At 42.6% G+C, this 20,740-nt stretch overlaps 1 protein-coding gene across 1 annotated transcript in view; it reads left to right on the top strand.

The window, feature by feature from the left end:
* Positions 1 to 20,740, top strand: part of KIF14 (kinesin family member 14) — a 625,766-nt gene that overhangs the window by 207,663 nt on the left and 397,363 nt on the right. The gene's annotated exons all lie outside the window — the stretch shown is intronic.

The following is a 20,740-nucleotide window of genomic DNA, read 5'->3' as shown; positions in this document are numbered from 1 at the left end:
ACAAAATTTTGTTTATTAATAAGTATATATACTCAGAATAAAAACATGAAATTATTTTGACATATAGTAAAAATAAAATCTGTGACCTCTACTAAGGTCTCAACACAGTATCACATTACACATAACATCATTAGTTCTTAATTCCTAAAACAGTGGCGGACAACACTAGTCCTCTTCTCGACGCGCGTTTCGGCGTTTTTCACTGGAACGCCTTCTTCAGGAGCCACAAAAACCAGCTGAAAAACATATATAGCAATTCAATCTCTCTTTCCAGATCAATAATATTAGCCTTTAAGTCAGTATCTCAGTACAAATACATGCAAATCTATAATGCAATCACCTATTACATATCGCAAACTCCCTACTTATGTAGCCAGCTATAAGGTTACATAAGGTACAAAACTTTCTTGATGTTACATTTGAGCAATGGTGTAGTATTTAAATAGAGGGGTGGGCCTAGTGTGATAAATAGACCCAAACCTCAATTGTATTTTCCTATTGTTCTTAATTAACAGTAGGAAAGTTATGTATCTATATGAGGTTCTATGTATATATATATAAATACTAGGTTCTAAATGTCTATATGATTATGAATGTTTTATTGCAACTAGGTAAAGAACTATAAATAACCTAGGCTTAGCTCCTCATGTTCATGAGTTTTATAAAAAAGGAGAAAGGAAACTCATGCAACTTATGCATTAACCTATTGTTCTTATTTAGCAGTAGGGAGGGTTCTATGTATATATATATATATATATATGAGATTCTATGAATCTATTTGATTATCTATGTTTTATTGCAACTAGGTAAAGATCTATAGATGTCCTATGCTTGGTTCCTCATGTTAATGAAGTTTTACAAACAGGAAGGGGGGTTAACTTCTGCAATTACATTTTCAAAGGCCGAGGCGCGTCTGATAAGACCAATACCATAATGTACATATCATGCTCCCATTCTTACCTAAGTAGGTAGCTGTTTGTATGGGCCGCACCAGGCAGCAGCTGATGGTATAGCGTTTTTTTCTTTTTTTATTCGAAGGGATGTTTAAAACTGTAAATGTGAAAGAGGAACCCACATTTACTATTATGCTAATATTCCCATAAATGGTTTTGATCTACTCAATATTTGCTTTACTAAAAAATTCCATGCAACACATGCCCTTTTCAAAGCTGTTTCCATATTTATGATAAGTCCTAATATTTTTTACACGTGAATCTTGCACTTACATGAATAGAAATGAGTAAAATTTATAGCGATCCGATGGCCAGGAACAGCATACAGTATGTCTGCTCACTCCACGTTGTTATATTATTTCTGGGAAGTAAAGTGGATGTGACAACCATTTAACTTTAAAGTACCAAGGTTCACTCTAGACTTGTGTTTAGAGCAAGTGATGAAAACTCGAGGGCGTAGATAGCTTACCGATAATTAAGAAAATGCATTCGGCGTGTTTTAAATAGCCAGGGCTTGCAGTCGATATATCTGCTCCCTTCGTACTAGCACGCAACACTGAGGGGTAAAGCAAGAAAATATAGTATAGAGACTTTACTTTAAACAGGAGGCTGCATTAAATAAAGTACACATGAGGTAAATAAGCGGAGGGCTGCGGAGCTAAAGGCTTACCGATATTCAAAGGGAATTTTGACTGTTCAAAGAACCTTGAACTTCTGCGGAAATAATTGTATCCTCGGTGTTGTATTGCCAAGCTGCGAAATAAAAATGCAATACAATAGAGCGTTGCTAAATAGGCTCAACCTGCAGGAAAATACATTATGATGGATTAACGGCGAGTAACGCGGTTGTAAGCTTACCGATCATTAGGATGTGCTCTGCTTGTGCATCAACCCGCGGGCGTCACGGATGATAATTCCAGTAGCGTCCCGCAGCCGTTGGAAAAAGGAGATCAACTACATAGTCGGATTTCCTTCCTTTTAAAGCGGACTTGACCAATCGCCGGATTGCGCTAATTAGTTGTTCAAGTTTCCCGCGTCATGAACGGTGGTTTTAAACGGATAGCAACGACGGACTGCATTACAGCGAGAAAGTCACTGCTGAATATAAAGTATCGAAAACGGACTCATTCTTGCCAGCATCATTGTTGCAAGTAGATTCCTGATAATAAATTGCAGACATATGGACATCATAGCATATGCAACTATGTTGTACTGTGAATAAATGACATTAAAATTCATGACTTCATAACATACGCAACATTGCTGCATTATGTTATTTCTGTGAGAAAATCGATTTCTTTATGTGGCTAATAAAAAGTAACTTTTGAAAAACAAAAAAGTCACCGAAATTTATTAAGCTAAGTATAGCCTATTCATATGTGTAATACAACCATATGTATCTGCTGTTTTATATTTTACCAGCAATAATACTTTTTCTAGCATTTTGAAAGATATAAAAATATATCTTTCAAAATGCTAGAAAAAGTATTATTGCTGGTAAAATATAAAACAGCAGATACATATGGTTGTATTACACATATGAATAGGCTATACTTAGCTTAATAAATTTCGGTGACTTTTTTGTTTTTCAAAAGTTACTTTTTATTAGCCACATAAAGAAATCGATTTTCTCACAGAAATAACATAATGCAGCAATGTTGCGTATGTTATGAAGTCATGAATTTTAATGTCATTTATTCACAGTACAACATAGTTGCATATGCTATGATGTCCATATGTCTGCAATTTATTATCAGGAATCTACTTGCAACAATGATGCTGGCAAGAATGAGTCCGTTTTCGATACTTTATATTCAGCAGTGACTTTCTCGCTGTAATGCAGTCCGTCGTTGCTATCCGTTTAAAACCACCGTTCATGACGCGGGAAACTTGAACAACTAATTAGCGCAATCCGGCGATTGGTCAAGTCCGCTTTAAAAGGAAGGAAATCCGACTATGTAGTTGATCTCCTTTTTCCAACGGCTGCGGGACGCTACTGGAATTATCATCCGTGACGCCCGCGGGTTGATGCACAAGCAGAGCACATCCTAATGATCGGTAAGCTTACAACCGCGTTACTCGCCGTTAATCCATCATAATGTATTTTCCTGCAGGTTGAGCCTATTTAGCAACGCTCTATTGTATTGCATTTTTATTTCGCAGCTTGGCAATACAACACCGAGGATACAATTATTTCCGCAGAAGTTCAAGGTTCTTTGAACAGTCAAAATTCCCTTTGAATATCGGTAAGCCTTTAGCTCCGCAGCCCTCCGCTTATTTACCTCATGTGTACTTTATTTAATGCAGCCTCCTGTTTAAAGTAAAGTCTCTATACTATATTTTCTTGCTTTACCCCTCAGTGTTGCGTGCTAGTACGAAGGGAGCAGATATATCGACTGCAAGCCCTGGCTATTTAAAACACGCCGAATGCATTTTCTTAATTATCGGTAAGCTATCTACGCCCTCGAGTTTTCATCACTTGCTCTAAACACAAGTCTAGAGTGAACCTTGGTACTTTAAAGTTAAATGGTTGTCACATCCACTTTACTTCCCAGAAATAATATAACAACGTGGAGTGAGCAGACATACTGTATGCTGTTCCTGGCCATCGGATCGCTATAAATTTTACTCATTTCTATTCATGTAAGTGCAAGATTCACGTGTAAAAAATATTAGGACTTATCATAAATATGGAAACAGCTTTGAAAAGGGCATGTGTTGCATGGAATTTTTTAGTAAAGCAAATATTGAGTAGATCAAAACCATTTATGGGAATATTAGCATAATAGTAAATGTGGGTTCCTCTTTCACATTTACAGTTTTAAACATCCCTTCGAATAAAAAAAGAAAAAAACGCTATACCATCAGCTGCTGCCTGGTGCGGCCCATACAAACAGCTACCTACTTAGGTAAGAATGGGAGCATGATATGTACATTATGGTATTGGTCTTATCAGACGCGCCTCGGCCTTTGAAAATGTAATTGCAGAAGTTAACCCCCCTTCCTGTTTGTAAAACTTCATTAACATGAGGAACCAAGCATAGGACATCTATAGATCTTTACCTAGTTGCAATAAAACATAGATAATCAAATAGATTCATAGAATCTCATATATATATATATATATACATAGAACCCTCCCTACTGCTAAATAAGAACAATAGGTTAATGCATAAGTTGCATGAGTTTCCTTTCTCCTTTTTTATAAAACTCATGAACATGAGGAGCTAAGCCTAGGTTATTTATAGTTCTTTACCTAGTTGCAATAAAACATTCATAATCATATAGACATTTAGAACCTAGTATTTATATATATATATACATAGAACCTCATATAGATACATAACTTTCCTACTGTTAATTAAGAACAATAGGAAAATACAATTGAGGTTTGGGTCTATTTATCACACTAGGCCCACCCCTCTATTTAAATACTACACCATTGCTCAAATGTAACATCAAGAAAGTTTTGTACCTTATGTAACCTTATAGCTGGCTACATAAGTAGGGAGTTTGCGATATGTAATAGGTGATTGCATTATAGATTTGCATGTATTTGTACTGAGATACTGACTTAAAGGCTAATATTATTGATCTGGAAAGAGAGATTGAATTGCTATATATGTTTTTCAGCTGGTTTTTGTGGCTCCTGAAGAAGGCGTTCCAGTGAAAAACGCCGAAACGCGCGTCGAGAAGAGGACTAGTGTTGTCCGCCACTGTTTTAGGAATTAAGAACTAATGATGTTATGTGTAATGTGATACTGTGTTGAGACCTTAGTAGAGGTCACAGATTTTATTTTTACTATATGTCGAAATAATTTCATGTTTTTATTCTGAGTATATATACTTATTAATAAACAAAATTTTGTACTTTTTAATTGATTGTTGTGCCTTTCACTTATCGTTCTCTCCCTGATGATATTATATTCTGTGTTTTGCTTTATGTCTGTAAAGCTACAGTTTCAATTTGAGTTTGCCTTTGCTTTTGAGAGGATTCCCACTTTTCTGTTCTCAGAATGCAAGATTGCAGTAGTAATTAAGAGCCCAACATGTAACCGTTGGCATATCTGCTTTCTGTAGTGTTTTATCTCCAAATTTATAGAATGTTTTTTTAAACGATATAGTTGAAGATATTACAATTTTTCTCTTTAAATCCAATCAGGTGCCCAAAATAGGGATTTCTTGATTTCGATGTTAAAGGTAAAACTGTTTCTTGGTGGACAATCTGCAGTTTGATTTTCTACTCTACTGCTACATTTTTTGGTTTAAAAATGTACAAAGATTTGTCTGGAGGCACACCACACTTGAACCAAATCAGTTTAGACTAAAGTTCCTCCACTGGATAACTTTTGACCTGCACATAAACTTCTTTGCACTCTCTTTCGAAGCATTAATGAATGGATTTCAGACACCAGGACAATGGAAGATTTGTCAGAGGCAAGTTGGACTACTGTAGGGAAGTCCATTTGTATATTTGTATGTTTAAAAAGACACCAACATTACAAAAGTCTATTGAAGGAAACCGCAGCTCTGATTTTTTAAAGGTAAGTAAAGTCTTTTAAGTGCAACAAATTGTTGAAATCTGCTTAGCAGATTCTGAGCCAATGGGCCAGAACGACTACCAATCTTCTCGTGGACAGGCCAGAACAGGTTGGGAGACAGCCACATGGACCACTTGGATCCAGGGAGACAGCAGCCTGTTGAGGCCAGCATTCTCAGGGACCTCAGTGAACCTTTCTCCTTTACCACAGTCAAGTAAAGAAGTGGTCCTCGTGCTGGGGTACAGTATGCTGAGGATGCCGGAGATGCTTGACTTCTAAGTAAGCTAAATAAGCCAATCAGGTATTAGCTAATTAACATAACTTTGAGGGGTCGGAGTACATGCATTGTAGTGGGCACAGCGGGCCCAATTCCCTTCTGAGTCGAAAAACCAGCAGCATCACTCCAAAATCTTGAGTGAGTGGGTTGATGATAGTAAAAGAGAAACATTCCTACCAATACCACTTACTTTTGTTCTACATTTCCGTCTGAGCACTATTCTGGTGTGCATCATTACAGACTGTTTAGAGGGAAGCACATTGAACTGTTTAACTTTCATTTGAAAGCAGTATAAATGAGTCTCTACTATAGGCAGCACACCTTAACCTCCCGTTTTACGATTTTCAAACTTTTTGACGGTCTAAAATGTGTTATTGATTCACATCTTTTATATGAATTTTCTTAACAAGCATAAGACGAAGGACTTAAAAATGGTCACATTGCCTTTTAAAAGAAAATTAATTGCAGGAATGTATTCATCATATCCACCTAGGGGCTTAGATAAACGTTAGAGATGCCGCTCTTTATTAGATTAAGATTTGTTGTTTCCCTGCATACATCTAATTTCTGCCTAAAAATATATGATGACTAATAATTTAGGGTTACTGTGAGAGCCTGCCATTTGTCTATTTAGCATCTATGGCCTTGCCTACGGGCGGATGGGGACTTACTGGGGCTCTTGTAGGTTATAGAGTGGAGGATCAAAATTATTTTGCTGAGTGCAAGAACGTTAAAAAGAGAATTTTGCATGTAGTTGTACATTTAAAAGTGATTTGTGAGCCCCAGTGGAGTGGGACTCACAAATCACTTTTAAATGTGCAACTAAATGCAAAATTCTCGAATGCCTTATTTATGAAGATATACATCTGTGGTACAAACTGTAAATGCAAAATAAATGTTACCTACTTCGGCTGAAGTAAGTACAATTTGACTAAATATTGTGATGGGCTTTTTCATACGCTATCTATGGTAAAATGTACCGTGACCTATTTTGGAGATAGTATTTAATATAAATATTGTGATTTAGATTAACTCCGAGCAACATATTGGAGTTTGCATATTTTGGATTGTTTGGATAAATGAGTACCTTGTGAACATTGTTTCTCTAGCTTCAGTGCTTACCCAGTGCGCAAGGATGTATGGGTTGCTCTTGTTCTTTATGATACTTTCAGTAACATGGCTCATTGCATCAGCGTTAAAATCATATTTCAAAAGTTGAATGGCTGGGCTTGTGTAGAGTACTTCATGAAAATTGTAGATCAAGAGAGGACTGCAATATGTCCAAGAACCAGGGTTTGCTCATGGCATTTCAGACACTTTCCATTTCTGGGTGCAATGTTACGTCAGGCAACATACACATTTAATCTAAATAGGACCCATTTGACAAACATGCAACTTTGGTAAAGTGTTTTCTAATGGTTTAGATTATGATTCTATGAATACTTTGCCCCATATTGAAAGCTAAGCAAAATACTTATGGGGTAGAAGTAGAATATAGTCTACATGTACAGATATTTCTGTCCTTCACTGCTAAGAAAAGTTTAGCCAAGAATGAAACATTTCCTAGCTATCATAAAGGAAGGTTTCAGTTCTATTAGTGACACCGAAGGAAGAATTAGTCTTTATCTTTATTCGTTTCTTTAGATAACAGCCATGTTTGATCCAAACAAATAACAAACAAAACTTCATTTCCCATAAAATCTAGGGAACATGAAGGTGAAAAGTTCATCCAACAAGGATCCATAATGTGGCTTTATCCATGTTAGTCCCCTCTTCCTTTCCCTCTTTCTTCCTGCGACAAAAGCCAGATTTGGAAGATTTTACTCCTGTTTGCAAGCTAATGAACCTGCAATTAAAAAACAGGCTAAGACTGTAATCCTTCCAGGGATTGTTCTAAACCAAGTGTGAGAAATCAGTATGTTTTCCTAGGGGTGTATAGGAAAACATTATCTTTTGTTAAAATAACCCTCACCCACCAAAAGGTCCCTTGGTAGCATGCTACATCTTCGGGTTTTTCCCGCCCCGCTGCGGGACGGTGCGTGCTACAACCGACGGAAATGTGGGAGCACTTATTAGTGAGGTGATTCTATGTGTAGGTGTGAGAGTGGAAGGGTCAGAATCTAATGCAGGGAGTTAAAAATAAATGGATGCGTGGAAAGTAAATTTTAATACTCCCTGTAGCTGGTATTAGTAAAAGTGGGAATGAGGAATGTATGCTATGATGAGCTGTTCCCTCCCTGCTCTACATGTTTTGAAGCCTTCCCCTAGGCTTCTTCTTCAGAACCAATGCGGTTGATCCCTTCGACCACTCTAGAGAAAACCTATGGGGTCTGCCTGATCAATGTCTGGGTCTAATGGGCCTATTATATGCATGGGTCCATAAAATACCTAATTTGGTACATTCCTGAGAACAATATTGTTGGTGCGTAACAAAGCCCCCATGAGCTTAAACATGGGAAAGGAGGAGCACTTCTAGTCAAACAATCAACAAAGCTGCTCTCTCACCCTCTGCTCTGAACATCATCGGAGCCACGGGTAGGCATTGCTTGGGTGAGAGAGCAGCCCGGCCACTGGAATTATAGGAATTGTCGATGTGGTGGGAAGATTGGAACAGTTGGGTAAGCATCCTTGAGATCCAATCTTACCAGCCAGTCGGGTTGTTGGTGGTCACAAAGAAGGTGGATGCCCTCCATTTGGAAGTGACGGAAAACCAACCATTTGTTGAATTGATGGCTGCCTCCTGCTCCAAAAAATGAAGAGGGCATGGATGGGTCGGTTGGAATGGCGATTCATAGAATTCAATGTGAAAACCCTGGACTCCTAGGAGAACCCAGGCATCCGACGGAATAGCCCTCCCATCTGTCTATGATTTGCGGCAAACATCCCCCCAAACTTTTTTGAGACAAGAGAGTTAGACTCACCGTGGGAGTTGGTGGAAGAAGCTCCACCGCGGGCACTGTCGTTGGTATCCTCTGGTTAGGCAGAAGTTCCCAAAGCGGGAGGAGTCTTGTCATTGGTCTCTATGCAAGGGCTGGTGTAGGTAGCCGCCTCTTTATGTGATATATCAATAATCTAATATACCATGTAAAAAGTCCAGGGGTTCCCTTACTAGTGCATAGGGCTTGCGATGCAATCCCAAAGTGCACTATTAGGGGGGTACTGTGGTTGAGCAGCCTAAGGCTCAACACATAGGAGTGTAAGACCTTCCCAAATACATTCAATGATTAATAAATGACAACACAACTCAAGATTTAGATCCACACCAATTTATAAAAAATATCAAGTATCTTTATATATGTTCTGGCACCAAAATCAATATGATCAGGCAAGTGCATTTCGGAAATACAGTAGAAAACTGTAGCAGAAGAAAATGCTTAAACACCAAGTATTTACAGTGGAGGTCAATGTAAAATACACAATAGTAAACTGTCACCTAAAACAATTTAGAATTGCAAGCAATAGGGGAAATCTGGTAGCGGGCGGAACCTTCAAAACCATCGTTTTGCAAGTTTTGTGCCAAGGTACACTTGGGGTCGGATTTGGTTTCTACTCTTTCAGAGCAGTGGTCTTTGAGGTCCCAGAACTCGAGCGAAAGAGGCAGTTTTGTTTACCTTTCCCAGGGTCTCTGGATGCAGGGATGCGTGGAAATGTCAATCACCGGGGGTGTAGGGTGCACCACAGATGCACCTTGGTCGGACCATCAACGAATGACGGTTGTGCCCAGATGGGTTCTGCCACACAATCGACACCACCAAACAGGAGATGCAAAATCACAGGAGCAGGGTCATTTCCGACCTCTGTCGCACGTGCTGTGGAGTGCCCTCTTGCTGAAGTGAAGACTGACTGGGTCGATGGCCGGGCTGGCTACCAACAAACCTTGGCTGCAACAAATTAAGTTGAAAGGGACCTCACAGGCTAAAGGTCTTTGGGAGTGAGGCATGGGCTCGGAACGTTGGCGTGAGCCAGCTGCCACTCTTGACGTGCTCTTGCCACTTCTCTGTGGATCACCACCTCGACAGACCTAGCGGCGAGCACTTTGTTGCTGCTTCAGACTTGGCCTGTGATATGCAAGTGACTGGTTCTTTGTCAAAGGCAGGCAGGCCTCCCAGGTTTCTGGAGTACAGCTGCAGGACAAGACGTTTTTGGTGCAGGAGTTGGAGACAACAGGCAGGCCGGCATGGTTGGTGCCAAGTCAGTCTCACGACTTCTCTTTACGACTCTTCAGTGTCCTTCAGCCAGCAGGATCTGTTTCTCTGGTGTCAGGGACTCACCTAAATATGTAATTTAGGGGCATTAGGGGAGTGTACTGTTGTAGCCAATGGGCTACTGACCCATTCAGGTCACTACGCCCCCTATGTGACCACTTCCTGTGGGATGTGGGCCTAACCTTGTCCCGAATGTCTAGGTTTCCCATCATAAAGAAGGCTACCTCTGAAAATGTCTGTCTACCTCCCAGTTAGCCTACCATTTGGGTGGTACTAGCCGGGGGTAGCACGTCTACCTGACCCACCTGTCATGGTGCCAAGTGGGCTGTGGACAGGGGGGCAGTGGCTTCTTCTGCTGTGGGGGGAGCCATATTTGCATTCAAAAAGTGGCGACTCCTTTGAAGCTTGCATGGCAAAGCAGGCTGATCAGCAGGCCATCCTGTGGACTGGGGTGTTACACCCTCTTCCCGGGCAAGTTTTTCTTTATGACCTACTCCGAGCAAAAGACTCTCACCATAGGAGGTCAGAACAGTGTCTCAGGTTGCTGGCTGCCAGAATCCAGTCAGCAAGCACACCAGAGGCTGGTAGGTGTTCGGGGGGAACCTCTAAGGTGCCGTCAGAGTGCATGTATTGATAAATCCAACACTGGCATCAATGTGGGTTTATGAAGATGAGATGTTTGGTACCAAACATCCCTATTTTCAGTGAAACCATCATGTAGCTTGGGAACTCGTTTTCACCAGTGCTCAGTACACGATTTAAAATGGCTTCCCTGGTCACTTGCACTGGGAGTAACCGGACTGAGCAGCACAGGGGTATATCTGCTCATGCAGATATGCCCTCGTATGTAATTAGGATTTCCTGTTTTCAGTTTCTATTTTTGGTAAATTCTGGTGTTTTTTTCCCAGTGTTTTCCAGTGACTTCAATACCTTAAAAAAACAGTGGTTATCAGTGGTTACACATTTTTGCGCCATTAAAAACAGAAACTGTGTTTTTCCAGTCTTTATGGAACTCTTTGCTTTTATTATTGCTTGCTTTCTGCACTGTTAGTGCATGGTATATAGACAGTGTACGTCCAAATGCATTTTTACACATCAAACTAATCGTAGTACACCATACAGTACTTCTTCAGTGAGTCTTTGGTCATGCATGGTCTCTCTTTCCTTCTCAACATTGGCACTTGAGGGGGGCAACGCTAAAATAGCCAGTACACAATTTGCGAACTGTGGCCACTGGCATAGCTTTCCATGCCAATACTGGTGCACCGGAAGATTGCGATTCTCTGTGACAGGTTCTGTAACATATGCGTTGAACTGGGCGCATATGCCCTCCGAGTTATTGAAGCAGTAAAAAATGGGGCAGCACTTTTGCAACTCCTGAGAAAATTTCCCTTTATGGAAGGGCTCTATAACTTGTGCAGAGTACCACAGCGAGGCTTCATTGACTTCAAATGCCATGGTTGGTGAAGGGCTATTTCTCATATATTGTAAAATAACAGTTCCTGAATTGCTCCTCAACATTTCTTTGCTTACCAAGTGGCAAGCACTCTAACAAGGAACATGTTGCAGTGCCAAAGTCGCTAAAAGTGTCACCAAGCTTACTCACAAGGAGATGTTTTATATCTACACAAATTATGCTATACACTTCGCAGACAAGGGTGTTTTCAGACTCTAGATTTTTTATTATGTCCACTACAGCAGTCTTGCTTTCCTGTAAAAATCTAAGAATGCAGTAGAGTGCACTTTCTTTCAAATCGCCATCAATATGTGACCACAGATCCTCACATTTCTAGCTGTTTGCATCATTACTCAGCAAAAGTTCTGTAAACGGTTGCCTCATGGATAATATAGCATTCACGGCCTCTAGGACTGTGAACCACCAGCTAAGTGACACAGTTGGGATGACTTTCTTTGATGCGCACAAAGTGAGAAATATTTATGTTTTAGTTCCCACGCATAACAAAACAGTGCACCAGAATGGACTAAAAAGTCAATAGCATTCTTCATTAACTCTGAAGATTGTAAAGATGCTTTCAGATTGCCATCTAACAAGTGGCAAGGATCTCTTACAGGGTAGCACTGCAGCTCAGGTATCGATTTTGAAAGGTCATCACAACTTTTTCATATACGTAGCTTAATCACTGCAAATACAAACAATATCACTCCAATCTTTGTTGAACTTGGTAGGAACTTTTTGCAGCAGCATTCCAAGTGACGCTACAGTTGTCACTGCAGCATTCGCCAGTTGGTCTTGAATCCCACACGTGGCAGGACATATATTAGATAGAACCTTTTCAAACGATCTGTGGATTAAAGTGGGAGAGCCTATACCCCTCTCCTGGTCAGATCATTATGCCATCCCTTTTAATTTTCAGTCCTTGGTATCAGCTACTGTCCCAGGTAACATAAGGCCAATAGAGGGAAAGAGAAATGTCAGCCTTATTAATAAGGAGGCTCTTTCTAATGTTTTTAAAAATGATCAGCTTTCCTCGCACATGGATGCTATACTAGCGGCAGCTAAACTCTCTAAGTGGCTTTTAGCAGCTTTGGATATCATCGCGCCTATTAAGGATTATTATGCAGCGAGGAAAAAGCCCTCTGCTTCAAGTTCCTACTTTTTAAAGGTTACGGAATCCATTAAATCTCCTAGAGAACTCTTTAATTTCATCAACTCTCTTATTTCCCCACCTGTCTCTGACCTGATGGTTTTCTCTTAAGAGCTCTGTGACAGAATGGCTGAATTTTCCCTGACCAAAATCACAGATATATATTCCTCGTTGAAAACTTCCAATGCTGAAGTTGCCGTATCTGCTCCACTGAATTTACTCCGCCTCCAGCCGAATGTTTGGCTACCAGGGAGGAGTTACATAGGCTACTTACCTTCCATCTTATGTCTCTAGCAACTATGGATCTCCTGTTAGGGGGAATTAAATTGGGGTGCCCACTGGACTCATGCCCTCTGAAGGTGTTAAAAACAGGAAGAGAAGTTATTGTTCCCCACCTTACTGCAGTACTTAATGTACCCATTTCCGTGGGGTAGTACTCCACCTCCTGGAAGACTGCAGTAGTTAAAACGCTTTAACAAAAGCCTTCTTTGGACCCAATGGAACTAAAGAATTATCGCCCTATTTCCCTGCTGCCAGTCCCAGACAAACGTTTGTAGAAACACTTAAATTCTCACCTTAGCGCTTATCTAAAGGATTATCAGTTTTATTGCTGTATTTAATAACATCCGGGTTCAGGTCGACGCAGGGCATACCACACTGCTGATTTTTCTTGACCTCACCGCAGCCTTTGATACCCTGTCTCCATTGAGGCCTCCTTCCTCAGTGATCGGGTTCAGATAGTGAAAATGGGCCAATTCCACTAGTCTCCTAGCCCCCTGTTATGTGGAGTCCTGCAGGGTTCCTCGTAGAGCCCGACCTCTTTTATTATTTATGTTGCCCCGCTGGCTATGGTTGTAAGGACTTTTGGATTTGAGGTGTTGTCTTATGCTGACGACACACAAATTATGGTTGTTTGCAGGCAGTCTCCTCCTGGATGGTCAAAAACTATCTTAGACTCAATGGGGAAAAGACACCGGTCCTGATCTTCGGAAATCAACAGAACATCTGGTCCAACGACTGGTGGCCAGACACGCTTGGCTGTTGTCCCTGCCCTGTAGCCCATGGCAAAAATTTAGGGGTCATAGTGGACAATTCTTTCTCTAAATCTGCAGATTAGCAGAACAGTGTCTACCTGTTTTGGGATTATCAGGATCCTCAGGAAAATTTCCCAGTTTCTTTCCGTTGCCGCACGAAAGCAGACAGCTATTGCCTTAGTGATGTCCAGACTGGACGATTGTAATGCCCTTTATTTGGCATAAACAAGAGTATGGTCCGACACTTGCAGTTGGTGCAGAATGCCACTGCCAGGTTGGTGATGGACCTTCCAAAATATCTCTGTCTCTCTCATTACCTTGCATTGGCTTCCTTTGGATCGAAGAACCCTATGCCTGACCCCTAATGCCTTCTATGGCCTAGGCCCTGCCTCTATCAGAGGTCTGTTCCAGTGCCATCTTCCCACCAAGCAGCTTAGATCAGCTAGTAAAAATCTGCTGATAGTCTCAAGGTTCAAGAAGGCGAGATGGTGTGGCGGGGGCTTTTTCATTGCCGCTGCTAGGCTGTGGAATTCCCTCCCTAATGATCTGTCGGGACAAGCACCCCATTCCCTTTTCTGCAGAGCTCTGAAGAACTGGCTATTTACACAGATATCAGATTGAGCATATTTCTTAACTCTGTGACAGTGTCTCTCTTTCAGTGCCTTGGCGCCCTGGGGCTAATTTTGCGCTCTATAAATCCAATATTCATTCATGCCACTTTTTGCAAAAGTCTGGTGTCATGTTTTCACCAGTATTCCCAGATGCTTTGCGACTGCACTCTTTTCACATATACCTGTCACTATACCTTGCATTGAATGTTTAAAGCCAGGGGTGTTTGGCAATTCACCTACTATCAATACTGACTCCCTAGAAAAGGCGGCTGATGTATCGAGGGTTTTTACCAATTCTCTGTGGGTAAATGTGATAGTACATATTGGGAAAGATTCCTATTAAGCCTACTTTTTTCCTGTCAGTTAAAGACTCAAACTTAGCCAAAAAATCTAATATGAATAAGTTATTTCCTGATTCTCTACAGTTTATAAAATAAACAAACACCTACAACATGCTTCTAACCCCCGTATCTTTAGACCAAAGACCACAAAACTGAAAAAAGGATGAAGAAACAATATTTTAGTGACATCCCTAAACAATAAAACTCAAGCAGAATGTTAGCCCAGTCTTTCTTACTACTACCTTATATAACAAAGTTAAATTGTATTAGCCCATTCAGGAAGAAATAAAAATGACTCTTTAACTCTCCTTTTTCTTTCTTTGGCATTTAGTTTGTGGTTGTGCAGTTTTTTTCAGTGTTTATATGTTTACACTGGTGAGGGCTATTTCCCTTCCGGTGGGGTTTTATCAGTTATTATTGGGTTAAACCTAAAACTAGACGGCCTTTATGTAATATTAAGCTCCCTGCCTTAGGGCTGTCAAGCCTGCATAGGGGTGACTCACAAATATCATATGCAGTGGTAGGGGACATGGCACTCGGGATGTTTTCACTTTTGTACAGTTTTGGGGAAGAGCTCTGGTACTGGGAACCTGGTTAGCAAGAACCCTGTGCACTTTCAGTAGAAATCACATAATGTACCAGGCAAAAAGTAGGGGTAACCTTGTCAAAAAGGGGCACTTGCCTACAGCTGGCCTCTACAGTAGACAAAGGATTTGCCGTGGCCAGTCGCGAGCCCCCTGCCCTGTTGGTACTGATAAACTCGAGGGTTAAAGATACTTTCAATTGAGGACTGGGCTTTGTCCAAGCAAATTGAACTTGGACACAAACATTCCAAGATCCTTGACGAAGGGATCGCGAAAGCTCGTCCTGTACCACCTGTCAGGCCTCTGAGGTCACCAGATTCCCCAGCTTGGGGTCAATTTTAATGAGAAGAGATCTGTGCCTTTCTGTAGAGATGAACCAGTAGCGTGTCCCGACTGGGAGACAGTGTGTGCAAGTGTGACACAAACTTGTTTCTGTAGAGATGCTCAGTTGGCATCGCTTACCAAATATTATGTCCCGCTAAGCCCTACCTGAAAGCGCCTTTGGAGAAATCAATGTCTCAGCTGATTTGGCATCTTCTGCCATATCCAAAATTTTTGTTAAGGGACCGGACACGTCCAGGAGTTTATCCTGCCACCTTTTTCAGTTCCATGATTTATTTAGCCAGTAAGAGGCCCTTCTGGCTCGATCTCTAGAGTGCAAGAAAATTAAGCGAACATTCACTTGAAAAACTGCATGCACTACCAGTGTATGTTCTAAAATCGGAGTCAAATTTCAACGTGATTAACAATGTAAATCAACAAAATTAGTCGACGCTAATTCAAAAATGAAGCTTCAAACAAAGGTTAATTCTGTTCAACAATTATTCTTATTGTATCATTTGAACAAATCAAATAGACGAAGGAAACTGCATAGCTTGCTTTTTTCTTCTTTAGCCTTTACATAGATCAATTCATCCTAAATACATTATTGAAATTCTGGCATTACAATGTTAATGAATCACAACCAGTTGAGGGAAGCCCAATGCATTTCGGGACCCTAAGTCCCTTCCTCAGGGACCACTGCAATACAAAAAATATCTGTTCAAATAAATGCTAAATACATGTATTCAAAATTTCACAACATTGGTTAGTTGGTTGTATGACTACCAAAAAATTGTGAGACACCATAGGTTTAAATGCAACGGAATTGTGTTAACATGATTTTTATAGGTTCGACGCTGTGCATACATTTCTACCCATGTATCAACTTAGTTTAGGCGGTAATCAATGGTATCCCTTTTAAATTTGCGAAGTTTCCGCTCTTGACGTTCTTTGCTGTAATTTTCCAGTCAAGTGTTGATTTGCTCTAGCGTATTTGCCCAATCCTCTGAGTCGATTTGTTTAGATAAATCCTGTTGGATGCTATAGATTTCTTCAAGTTCCTTAATCGTTTGGGAGAGTTTCTCAACTATCAATAAAATTAAATCAAGACAACATTTGTTCAGTACTGCATACCAACGATCCATGAAAGATTTATTGAATTGAAATCGAAATAACATTGGTTTGATCGGTAGACCAAGTCCTCTGGGTATTCTTTTGTGGTTATGATACTGGATGAGTGTTGACACGTGCAATCTTTGATTTAATTCTCTTCGACAGATGAATTCAAGAGGTTTTAATTGTTGGGCGATTGTCCCTTCTTGTGTGTCAAACGTTTTGGTAGCTGAAATTAAGGCATAGATTTCGGTGGCTTCTTCTGCTGTGTATGCCTTGGTTTCTGCGCGGTTTTCCATCGTGCTAGCAATGCTCTCAAAAGAGGTCATGTTTGTACTGAGTGGGTGCTACCGCAAAGTGGACAGTTAGCGTAACTTTGTCAGACAATGTATAAGTATGCAGAGCAAACCTAGAGTAACGTGATCTAAACTGATGAGTGAGATTCTGTTTGAAATGTTTTTCTAAATCTGAAAAATGTAATTTCAGTGTGCTACGCAGAATTTGTGGGTTGCCTGTCCCACGTGTTGATAAATAAAAGAAAATCAAGCGAACATTCACTTGAAAAACTGCGTGCACTACCAGTATATGATCTAAAATCTGAGTCAAATTTCAACCCGATCAACAATGTAAATCAACAAAATTAGTCAACGATAATTCAAAAATGAAGATTCAAACAAAGGTTAATTCTGTTAAACAATTCTTCTTATTGTATCATTTGAACAAATCAAACAAACGAAAGAAACTGCATTGTTTGCTTTTTTCTTCTTTAGCCTATACATAGATCAATTCATCCTGAATACATTTTTGAAATTCTGGCATTACAATGTTAATGAATCACAACCAGTTGAGGGAAGCCCAATGCATTTCAGGACCCTAAGTCCCTTCCTCGGGGGCCACTGCAATACAAAAAAATATATGTTCAAATAAATGCTAAATAAATGTATTCAAAATGTCAAAACATTAGTTAGTGTGACAGCTACTTTGCTCTGCAGAGCGGTCCGGGGACATTCCACCCAAAGGTGCTTTCTGATTTCCTTGTCAAGGGTCTTATGTACCCCTCTAGCTGCGTACGTGGCTACTTTGTCCCTCTGGAACCAGTCAGAGGAACGAGGGTGCATCAACTCCTCAGGGTCCAACATATCAGACTGCGACCCGCCAGTTCCCTCTGTGGAGGGGCCTGGGCCTTTGGAAGTGTTGGTTACTGGCCTCCAAGGCCGTTCATGATCAGAATCCCTGTTGGAATCAGTATGTGAGCCATCCGATGCCGGGGAGTGGGTGGTGATGTGAAATTGAGAATTACCAGGGGTGTCTGAAGTGGGTTGAGGAGTGCTTCACCCGAAAAGTTTTTTTGAGCCTGGAAAATGCATCCAGGTTCACCCCTTGGTTTTGAGGGAGTATGCGCAGGTTTTCGGTGGGTGGCGCAGTAGGCAACCTTAAAGGTAGGGAGGGGCGGAAGGCCTGGGATGGTCTTCCGTCATTGGGAAGGGTTGTAGGCACCGCTGCGCCATTGCCATAAGCTTCTTCTCTAAGGGGGCCACCGCGTCCGAGACCGCCTTAAGAATGGAGGCGTCTGTGGCGTCACAGAATTCATATGTGACCAGGAAGCAACAGATTTCTACCGCCTCTGTGTAGCAGTCATTGTACTCCTCCATGCAAGGTAAGTATAGGTGTATACTGAGCAGGGGGCAGGCACAGGTGGTTAACCTGTAGATGTAAGAGGGCTAATGTGTGCTGGGAGTACCCAGGTAGTGAAGCGCTACAATTAAGGCCAGCAGCCGTGGGAGCACACCAGGGTCATAGGCCTGAGCAGAGACCACCCCTGCAGTCAGGGACGCAGGAGTTAATCACGCCGAACTTAATTACTGACCCCTAGGGGCGTCAGACCCCAGGCCGACATAGCCTCTGGACATAGAATCCAAATTTGTTTAGTGGATCAATGTTTTCCATTACATATGAGCAGTATTCTACTGCAGTACAGAACAACTCTACAAATGCCTGAAGTCTTTTTAATGGTTATTTCCCATCATATGTACCTTTACACACTCTTTGGCAGAGGTCCCTAGGTGTTAAGCCCACAAGAAAAGTAATTTTGTAACTGTTTGTGGGGTGCTGTTCAAAAGAAGTTAGCTGGAGGTGAAACAGAAGTCTGAATCCTCTCCCAAGTCTGTGTGTACTGTCCTCCTCTCTGTGGAAGGTGGCCATCCCAACTCCACTCTATGCAGTGCAATAAACAGGCTTCAGCCGCGACTGAGATTTCGATTTCATGTGCCGTCGATAAACCGTTTCCCTGAAGTCTAAAAGTCAATTTTAGTAGCTGGTTCTATTATATTTTTCAAACAGAACAGGTGGGCAAGGGAAGGTTGGGCAGTTTTTTCCCCCAGAGTTTTATATAGCGCAAACTTTTACCTGAAGGTATTGGGTATCAGAGCGCTTTACATGAGCACAAGTTGCGTTAGGCGCGGGGAGATTGAGTGATCACTGGATGTTCAGCGTCATTGCCGAAACTCGAACCCAGTTCCCCAGATTCGAGGTAGACTGCCCTAGCCAAGCCAAGAGCTCCAAGAAGAACTGCCGAGCCCTCGAGAGAACCTGGCGCAGAGACCCAACACCGGACAACATGACTGCCCTCAAGCTCGCCACCCGAAAACACCACCAACTCATCCACGCCACCAAGAAAACTGCATTCAAGGAACGACTGGACAACAACGCACACAACAGCAAGGAACTCTTCAACATCGTCAAGGAGCTCTCCAACCCTAACGCCGGAAACAACGACATCACCCCTTCGCAAGACCTCTGCAACTCCCTCGCCTCCTACCTCCACAACAAGATCGCGGACATACACAACAGCTTCAACACTCAACCGACGCACGCCACGACTGAACCACCGCCCCCCACCACCACCCTCCGCGCCTGGACTCCAATCAGCACCTAAGACACCGTCCGCACTGTGAACTCCATCCACTCCGGATCTCCGACCGACCCCTGCCCTCACCACGTCTTCAACAAGGCCGACGCTGTCATCGCACCCCACCTGCGGGACATCATCAACACCTCCTTCGACACCGCTACCTTCCCGGAGAGCTGGAAGCACGCCGAACTCAGCGCTCTACTAAAGAAGCCATCAGCCGACCCCACCGACCTCAAGAACTACCGCCCCATCTCGCTGCTCCCGTTTCCTGCAAAAGTCATCGAGAAGACCGTCAACAAGCAGCTGGCCGCCTTCCTCGAGACGAACGGATCCCTCGACCCCTCGCAGTCTGGCTTCCGGGCCAACCACAGCACCGAGACCGCCCTGATCGCAGAAACCGATGACATCCGAGCCCTGCTTGACAACGGAGAAACAGCAGCCCTCATCCTCCTAGACCTCTCCGCGGCCTTCGACACTGTCTGCCACCATACACTAGTGCAGCGCCTCAGCAACGTCGGAATCCAGGAGAAGGCACTGGAGTGGATCATCTCCTTCCTCGCCGGAATGACACGGAGAGTCCGCCTCCCTGCGTTCAGATCAGAAGCCACCGAAGTCATCTGCGGCGTTCCTCAAGGCTCCTCGCTCAGTCCAACCCTCTACAACGTCTACATGGGCCCCCTCGCAGACATCGCACACCAGCACAACCTCAACATCATCTCCTACGCCGACGACACCCAGCTGATCCTCTCCCTTACCAACGACCCCGCCACCGCCAGAGCCAACCTTCACGAAGGGATGAAAGAGGTAGCCGAATGGATGAAGAACAGCCGCCTGAAACTGAACTCGGACAAGACGGATGTCCTCATCCTGGGATCCTCACCCGCCGCCTGGGACGACTCCTGGTGGCCCCCCGCCCTAGGCAGCGCACCCCAACCAACAGACCACGCACGCAACCTGGGCTTCATCCTGAACTCCTCCCTCTCCATGACCAGACAGTCAACGCCGTCTCCTCGTCGTGCTTCAACATCCTGTGCATGCTACGTAAGATCTTCCGGTGGATCCCCACCGAGACCAGGAAGACGGTCACCCAGGCCCTCGTCACCAGCCGTCTGGACTACGGCAACTCCCTCTACGCCGGAACAACCGCCAAACTCCAGAAGAGACTCCAGCGGATCCAGAACGCCTCAGCACGACTCATCCTGGACATCCCCCGTCGCAGCCACATCTCCGGACACCTGAGAGA

This window comes from Lissotriton vulgaris, chromosome 1_1 (assembly GCF_964263255.1).
Source record: "Lissotriton vulgaris chromosome 1_1, aLisVul1.2, whole genome shotgun sequence".
Taxonomy (NCBI): domain Eukaryota; kingdom Metazoa; phylum Chordata; class Amphibia; order Caudata; family Salamandridae; genus Lissotriton; species Lissotriton vulgaris.
Note: the sequence above shows the minus strand (reverse complement) of the source record. Positions and strands in the feature narration are given on the sequence as shown.